This window comes from Sciurus carolinensis, chromosome 7, assembly GCF_902686445.1.
Source record: "Sciurus carolinensis chromosome 7, mSciCar1.2, whole genome shotgun sequence".
Taxonomy (NCBI): Eukaryota; Metazoa; Chordata; class Mammalia; order Rodentia; family Sciuridae; genus Sciurus; species Sciurus carolinensis.
Genome location: NC_062219.1, coordinates 137,256,801 through 137,266,008, shown reverse-complemented (window position 1 = coordinate 137,266,008; position 9,208 = coordinate 137,256,801).

Below are 9,208 nucleotides of genomic sequence, written 5' to 3'. Positions count from 1 at the left end.
CAAGTTATTGTTTGCTTATTTTTAATTCATTGTGTCATATACACCTAAGAGCGGAATTGCTGGGTCATATGATAATTCTGTGGTTAACTTACTAAGGAAACATCAAACTATTTTCCCCAGTATCCTTTTAATACATGTTTTTCCTTCTTTTTTTAATGTGGGCCAACTTTGTTTCATTTGCTTGCAATGAAGAGCCCTGACTTTTACCTCAGTCCCCTTTTACAGGCACAGGGAGATTGAGTGGTCCACACAAAGCTCCTGGCTGGCAGAGGCTTAATCCCAGTTAGCAATCTTTTAACATTTTATTGGTAAGACTCTATGAAACAGAGTCCCCTTTAATATTAAAAGCAACTGCTTTTCTGCATCTGGAAACTGAGAAGATACTGCCTCCCTCCCTCCCCCCACTGGCCTAGGCAGGGTCAAGGGAATTAATTGTAATATTTCTCTGATTATCACAGCCTAACTGAATATATATATGTACATTTCCTGCCTCTTGTCCCACTATATCCCCTCTCTTGTAGTCAAAGCTATTCAAGCCCCTGAACCCCCCAAAATAGAAATTTGAAACAGCAAAGCTCTGTTCTGTCTTCCGCAGAGCCGGCTTTGAGTAAATCTGTCTTTGTTGACGAGGCTTTGGAGCTGAGTGGTAGAGTCCTCATTCCCAGCCACATCTAGGGCAGAGAGTCCCTTGGCATTGCATTTCCTGTGAGACAAGATGTGGGGGTTCCCAACAGTGATCCCTGGAGGTGGAGGGCTCCAGGGATTAGTGATGTGTCTGGGAGCTATTTTGATCATTTCACAAAGTGTAATGGAAAACCTCCACCTTCCCACAAGGAAGCTGCTCAGGCTTCCTAAAATGTCAGGTTTCTTTGCTTTGGGCAGGAATTAAATCACCCCAGGGTGGTAATAAGGGTTATTGCCTGCTGATCAGAGACTCTGGCTGGCAGTAATGTTTATCTTTGAATAATTTTTAAAATGGGAAAATGAATAAATTATTACTTGACAAATGCAGTTGTTTGGTAGATGAAATGATCTCACACGTGGGGTCCCTGGGGAGGGAAATCACAGAATTTCTTGGTGGTAAGAAAATAATGGATTTGGGAGTGGGTCCGAGCAGGGGCCTAGGGTTCTGGGTCTGGCCTTGGTCCTGCACAGACAGCTGGGATCGACGTGCAACCTGGCATCCAAAGTAGCCATGACTCCCTCTGCCCTCTCTAGCACGTCCCTCACGATCGATCTGGCCTCCTGAAACTTGGGCCCCAGTCCTAAGGAGTCACGTGCAGCCTCACGATGGCCCAGTTATTCCATGCCTCCAAGCCTTTGGGTCACCCATAATTGCTTTCTTGACATTTAGCTTGAAAAAGTGACAAAGGGCTTAGCATTTTGATTTCTGGTGCTACAGCCTTTTTCTGACAATGAGTAAGCCCCGTGGCTTCCACGTGAGTTGGAACTGGTTCCTGAACCTCTCTGGATACTCTAGACTCTCAATGCTGAAAAGAATATTTGCCGTCTACCTGACTGAGAGTTATGGACATAAGTAAATTAACATTTGTAAAGAGCTTAAAAATGCTCAAAGGCAAGGTACCTGCAGCAAGTGAACGCACATGCCTCTAAAGTGCCAGTTCTGGGGAAGTCTTTCATGCTGTGAACACCACCATCTTGGATGGTTTAATCCAGAAACACAAGTTGGCACCTTTTGGAGGACCCCACCCCTATCCTTGGGGCAGAAAGGCCTCCAAGGAGGGATGAGCATTGGGAAGTTCCCTGGGGCGGTCTGTGAGTTGCCTCACTAACTGACCCCCTGACAGCTCCACTCCCTCACCCAACTGGGGCTCCCAGAGAGCAGCCAAAGGAAGCCCATTCTGGGCTGTCCTGTCCTCAAACCACAGTGCTCAGTTTGCACTCTAAGCCTTGGCTGAGCTAATCGCCTGGCCAGGGCTAAGTCCCCCTTTCCCTGCCCTTCGCCACATTCATATTTAAGGTCCTCACTTGACAAGGGGGTAGCACACAGTAGAGGTTGTCATTTAGAAATGTGCCCGGCCTGGAACGTATGGATGGGGCCCGATGGTGGCCAAGGGACTCCAAGAGAAGGATAAGAAATATTTTCCCTGTGATAAAAGGAAAACTGTGAGGAGGAACTGAGAGCCCTTGCTCTCTCCCTTCCAGCTTTGGAGGCTGTTGTGTGGGGGTGTCCTGCTGGAGATTCCTGCAGCCCTATTGCAACCATGAGGGCCAGATATGGCCAACACACTGCAGGTGGCAGAGCAGAAAGACAGGACAATACGGGGGTCTCAGTGACAGTGTGGGAACACAGAGCCAGTCCTGGCTCCTCTAGACTTCTGGTTCTGTGAGATAGTTGTTGAAGTCAGTCTAGGTTGGGCATTTGATATCTATGGTTGAAATCATCCAAATAATACAGCAAATCATTTCACCCCAGTGGGCCTTAGCAATTCATCTCTAAAATGGGACTACTGGACAAGATGATCTCCAAGTCCCGTTCAGGTTAGACTTTCTGGGATACTTTGACATACTGCATTTTTCTAGAAGCTTCCTAAGACTTCACAATCACTTCAATGGTGCGTGTAATCCTCAGGGAACCCACATGATTTCATTTCTCCATCCACTGTACACTTGCTAGGACCCAGGTTGCCAGTTTCTGGACACACTGTCATTTGATCCCATGACATTCCTGGGTCCCATCCTGCAGATGTGGCTCCCTGGAACTGGCATCTGCCCACCTCCAAAGCCCAAGCCCTTCCCCACTCTGTAGGCTGCCTGTGTTGACAGTAGCCCAAGCCCCAGACCCCACACAGGCATGGGCTGCAAGAGTTCACCAGCAAACGCCAGGTAGAGCTGGCTGGAAGGGCCTGCACAAAACTGTCAGGCCAGCCGGAAGGAAGCCTGGGACAGGCTGGAACTGCACAGCAGGACCTTGTCAGAGCCCATCAGCTCCAGGTGTGGGGAGGGAAGCTGGCCTCGTTTACCTTCCGCCTCAGGGTTCCATGGTGCCCTGTCTGTAGGGGACAGAGAAGCTCTGTGAGCTGGTCCCCCCACACCTTGTGCTAGTCAGAGGCCCTGCAGCCTGTGCCCACTGGGTCACGGAGGTGATTAATGAGCAGCGACAGGAGCATTGGCCTGCTGCCCTGGCCAGGGAAAGTGATTTGCCATGCGCTGTTTCCCTCATCAAAGGAGGTTAGCAGGTGAGCAGGACCAAGTGTTTCCCTCTGGCTGTGGCTGTGGCTTCATTCCATTATCTAGGCCTGGATTAATCGAAGCCAGGACAGTCTTCTCCAGGGGGCTGGGCAGGAGGCAGCAGGTGGGGGTGGACAGGAGAGAAGGCGGGAGCCAACAGAGAGGGTAGGCAGGAGGGAAAGTTCTGTCTAGCTGCAGAATCGATAGAAGAAGAGTTGAAGATGCTAACTTGGATTATCTCAAATTTCCTGTGACAATCTAGACTTCCTTTCCCTGGGGCCACCTGGGGACATGATGACCCATGACAGGCTGAGGGTGCACAGCGACACCACCCTCACAGAATGGCCTCCAACTTTCCACCAACAGAAGGTGGAGCGTGAAGCTACAAGGCCCCTGAGTCAAGGGTCTCAGTTACATTGTTTCCATTCCTCTGTCCCACTGAGCAGCACATTCTTGGGGAATCCAGAAGCCTGTCCCCTGAGGGTGCAGACACGCATGTAAGCATTTGAGAGCTGCTATTCCTCTTGTCACAGTGCCACAGGAAGTCTACGGCCCTTGTTTCTTGTGTCTGGGTACTGAGGTCACCAGCTGGCAGGACACGTGGTCAGTGCCCTCTTCACGCAGACAGCCCTGCTTAGCTGATGGCCTCAGCTGGAGGCGCACCTGCTGGGAGACCCCTCCAGTCTCAGCCATATGTTCCAGACCTCAGGACCAGTCCCTGACTCAGCTCCACCACCTGCCCCCAGACCCTCAAAGGGCTATTGGAAGGTCCAAGTTCATCTGGGCCATGTGAAGACGGAGCCTCTCCTGGGGCTGGTAGACTTGCAGGACCCCTTGACCTCAACATCCCCCCATTGACCAGCTGCGGCTACTCCTAGGCAGGCTGGGGCATCTGTGGTGGGACTCCCTTTTCAGAGGCCTACTGAGAAGTGGGAGCGGGCCCTCTGTGGTGGGCATTGTGTGAGGTTCCTGGTGCTGCCATAACCAAGTACCCCAAACGAGGCAGCTTTTAACAACAGAAGCGTAAGGTCTGAAATCCAGTGGCAAGCAGGACCTGTTTCCCTCTGAAGTCGGGGGTCACTTCTTCCTTGCGTCTTCTAGGCTGTTGGCAATCTTTGACGGTCCTTGGCTTACAGCTGCCCGACATCATGTGGTGTTCTCCCAGCGTCTATGTCTCCATGTGACTGTCTATAAGGACACCAGTCACATCGTAGTAGGGCCCTTCCTGCTCCAGTGTGACCTCGCCTTAACTACACACATCTGCAACAACCCTGTTCCCACACCCTGAGGTACTGGGGGTTAGGACGTCAACATCTCTCTTTTGAGGGGACATGATTCAGTCCATAGCAGGGACACTCAGGATCTGGGGAGAGGAACTTTCTTCCTCATCACCTGCACAGTCTTGTGGCTCAGCCTCAGCGGCAGGCAGCCCCACCTCACATGCTCTGAGGAGAACACAACCTGGGCTCTCACTAGATGCAAGATCAGATTCAGCAGGCCTAGGGAGGGGACCCGGACTCTCCCAAGTGAGGCCTGTGCTGCTGGACAGTGAGCCACCCAGTCAATAGCTGGTCCATGGAGCCTTGTGGAGGAGGCTGGGCCCCTCCTGCCCCAGGGAGCGGGGTGCTGCAAGGTTAATGTGCTTCTAGGCAGAGATTAGAATGTTCCAGCTTAATAGCCACTGAACAGCAGTCTCCCTGTTACAAATGGATGGTTGAATCTGCTCCAAACCTTTATACTGGCAGCCACTGGCCAAATTCTGAGTGGCCATGTTAAGGGGAGGAAGGGGGATGCATGCAGCTGCCCACCAGCTCCAGGGGCCCCTCATCATTTCTGCCATGTCCAGTTAGCCCCGATTCAGTCCAATCCCATGCTTTCATTCATTTTGGGAAATACCTTAGGAATGGGAGTTTGCTGGATCCTCCGGTGAATGTATGTTTAAGCTTTTTTAGTAAGTTCTTTATTGAGATATAATTCATGTGCCAGAAGATTTTCTTTCAAAGTGTAAAATTCGGTGGTTTTTAGTAGATTGACAGAGTTGGGCAACCATCGTCACTGTCAGATTGCAGGATATTTTCACAGCATGAGCTGTTCAAGAAAATGCTGATTCACCCGCGACAGCACCTTGCTGAGAACTAAGAGCTCTATAGCTCATTACGCCTCAGCACGCAAGTCCGATGGGGAACCTCACTTGCACACGGGGAAACTGAGTCACAGGAGTTCAGAGATCCTCAAGGTCACCCAGCTAGTCCTTGGCATAGCCACATTTTACACGGACGCCCAAAGTGTCTTTGACCTTCAGCTGGGCATCTGCTCTTCCCAGTCATGAGTGACTGGCCCTGAGCAGCCCAGGGGGTGAGAGGTGCTGTGGGAGGGGGGGGTCAGGTTGCGGTTCCAAACTGGGAGTTGGTGTCCCCACCTCATCCCAGGGGACTAAGGCTGAGGGCCAGAATGCAGCAAGGGGAGTCTCATGGAGTGTGTCTCCCCAGGTGGGTGAGGAGTTTTGTGGTGTCAGGAGGTCCCAGGCAGCAGCCCTGGCCTTACTGTGGTCACTGGTGATGGCCCACCGCGTGGAGGATGGATGCGGGTGTGGTGCCGCAGCTGGAGCTGAGGGATGCTGCCCACTCTTGTCGCCCTCCTGCTCCAGCTCAAAATGACTCTGGGGCATTGGGAAGAAGCACCCTGGCTAAAGCGGACGCTCCTCAGGCAGTGCTCAGCTCGCCCTTGCCATGGAGCCTCCCAGCCAGTCCTAGGGTGCTGCCCTGCTGGGCGGAGGAAGCAGATGCAAACGGTGGGACCACAGGGCCCCTGATCTCTCCACCTGTCTTCTGCAGGCGTGGGCTTGCCCCCAGCACCTCCAGCTCCACTCTGTGGCTGTCACCTCCTGAAGAGTGCCACACAGCCCACCACTCGTTAACTGCAGGAGCTTGTCCCCAGTCCTTGCAGAATCACTTCTCTGCCGTCTCTTCTGCCAGCCCTGCTCCCTGGGCACTGGGCTGTGGAGCTGGAGTGCTCATTCGCTGGTGAGATGTAGCGTGAGTAATTTTTCTTTTTTAACGCTGTGCTATGATTCACATAGAACGAAAGGCACGGATCTTAAAACCTATAGCTTGATAAGTTTTGACAAATGCATTCATCCATGTAACCTGCACTCCTCTCACGATATGGAACATTTCCATCACCTAAAAATCCCCCCTGAGCCCCTTTGCAGCCAATCCCTGCTCAGCCCGGGGTCTCCTCCCATCGACTTTTCTGCTGTAGATTAGTTCTGTCTCTTCTCCAACTTCATAAATGCATTTCCCTAATGACTAATAACTTTGAGCATTTTTTTGCCTTATTGGTCATTTATGAATCTTTTTATTTTTTTGTGAAGCATTTGGTTCAAGTCTGTCCATTTCTTCAAAACACACACACACACACACACACACACACACACATTATACATACACACACACACACACTGGATATTGAACCAGGGCTGCTTAACCACTGAGCAATTGCAGCTCTTTTTTTATTTTTTATACTTTAAAACTTTGAGATAGGATCTTGCTAAGTTGCTTATGGCCTTGCTATGCTGAGGTTGGCTTTGAACTTGCGATCCTCCTGCCTCAGCCTCCTGAATTGCCAGGATTACAGGCATGCATTACCATGTCTGGCTTCAAAACATTTTTTTAAAATAGGTTATTGAACTGTAGGAATTCTTTGTATATTCAATTCTGTGTTATGAATATTTTATTCCCACTCTATGGATTCTCTATTCATTTCCTTAATCATGTGTTTCAAAAAGCAGAAGTTTAAAATCTTGAAAAGATCCAATTTATCATTTTTTTCTTTATTAATACTATTTGTGTCCTTTCTAGGAAATCTTCAACTACAAGAGGTTACAAAGGTAGTCCCTTATGTTTTCTTCTTTCAAGTTTGTAATAAGTTTTTGGCTTTTACATCAGGTGTATACAAAAACTCAAAATTAATTTTGTGTGAAGTAGGGGCTGAAATACTTTCCTTTCCTTTTTTAAATTATTATACAGATAACCAGTACCATTTGTTGGAAAGACTTTTCTTTCTCCATTGAATCACTTTGCCACCCTAGTTATTTCTTACTAATGAACAAGTACAGTCAGCCCTCTGTATAGCCAAAGGGTTGCTTCCAGGACCCACCCTGGATATCAAAATCCCGACGCTCAAGTTCCTTAGATAAAATGGTATAATGTTTACATGGAACCTACACACAGCCTCCTGTATGCTTTAAATCATCTTTAGATCACTAATAACACCCAATGCAACATAAATACTGTATAAATAGTTGGTACCCCAATTGTTTAGGGAATGATAAGAATAAGAAAATCTAAATATTCAGGACAGATACAATTTCTTTTTTAGAATCTTTTTAATTCTCTGATGGCTGAATCCAAGGACGTGGAACCCCTGGATGTGGAGGGCAGACAGTACAGATACAGATGACTTTAAGTGATATGCTCTTGATAGATTAGAGCCTGTGTAAAAAAAAGATTTCAGAGAGTCCTTCATAATGAAGTCAGGTTCCCAGGGGTGCATTTTGAAATCCTTTCTTGATTGGGAAAGGATCCTGAGGCCAGCAAGCCACGACCTGCACACAGCCCCAGCACACCTGTGTCCTGGCCGGGAACTTCATTGCTGAAGCCGCAGCAGACTGGGAGGTGCTGGGGGGTGGTCAGTGCTGACTGAATAGGGTGACACATCGATTTCCTTCTCAGATCAGGTCCTGTCTTGATTTCTCCTGTTAACCCCAGTGTTGTCGCCATCATTTTGACGTGTGAGAACGTCAAAATCTCTAAGGCTAGACCAGGACACACAGCAGTTTGGGAGAAGGCTGTGGATGGTACTCACCATTTTCTGCTTGAGGCTTCGGAGGACAGTGTGCGGGTCAATATCTTCTCAGCCTTCTTCTGTTCCTGGCAGACACATGGCACCATGGGAAGCCCCCAGGCTTTTGTCTCACAGAGGGAGCCTTAAAGTCCAGCTCTGCCCCACAAATGGGAGAACCCTGGGCCTGGGCAGAGGTGAGCTTCCTGCTCCCAACTTCCAAGCAGACATAGTGTGCTACCTTCCTCAGGTTTTGTGAGACTAAAATGAGGTGTGCGGGAGCATTCTGTAGTGCTTCTCTTGGTCTTGCTGGTCATTCACTCTCCAGCCAGAGTAGGAAGGGCAAAGAATATGACCTCCATTTTAGCCTTGAGAAGATTAAAGCTCAGGGGTGTTGACGACTCGTCTACCACAGAGCTGGGTTTAGACCCCAGCTTGGCCTCGGGCTTGGTACTGGGTGCCTCCTTAGCAAAGCCCCTGAGCTCAGAAAGGGGCAGGAGGAGGGCACAGAGCTGGGCAGCCTCATCCGCCTGGCTGCAGCTGTCAAGAGCCCCTCCTTTGATTGCAGTAGGGCTCATCCGCCGTTGCCAGGCAGTGTGTGGGGGCAGGAGCAGAAGGCGACACTGATGGAGCAGACTTGGACGTCTGAGGTCCTTCAGGCCCTTGCGACCACACCTTGTCCATCCTCATTTCATACCTGGACGACGGGGAGGGGCACGGGGGCTCTGGGGTCGTGAGGGGAGGAGACGATGCTCGTCGGCCTTGTTGGTGGCTCCACCTCTTACGCGCGGAACAGGGCTGGGCCAACGCAGAGGCCGCGCCTGGACGTCGGGAACGGCCGCCAGCGCCACGCCAGGAGCACCGCGCCCCCACCCCTAGGAAAGCAATTGCAGTCGTCCCTCCACATCTGACGGGTCTGGTTCCAGGATCCCCGTGGCCAAGGATGCGCAAGGCCCGATGAGAAGCGGCGCAGTAGTTGGTGGGACCGGCACACATCCCGTGCTTTGCGTCGCCCCTGTGCTTTGCGTATCCTTTGCGTCCGTCGCTCAGGAAACCTAAACGATGCAATGCGCGGCGAGTCGTGAGGCTGCACTGTTTAAAGAACAGTGACAAGAAAAGATGTCTGTGCATGCTCAGTACAGACGCAGTTTCTTTTTTCCTGAATGTTTTCCAT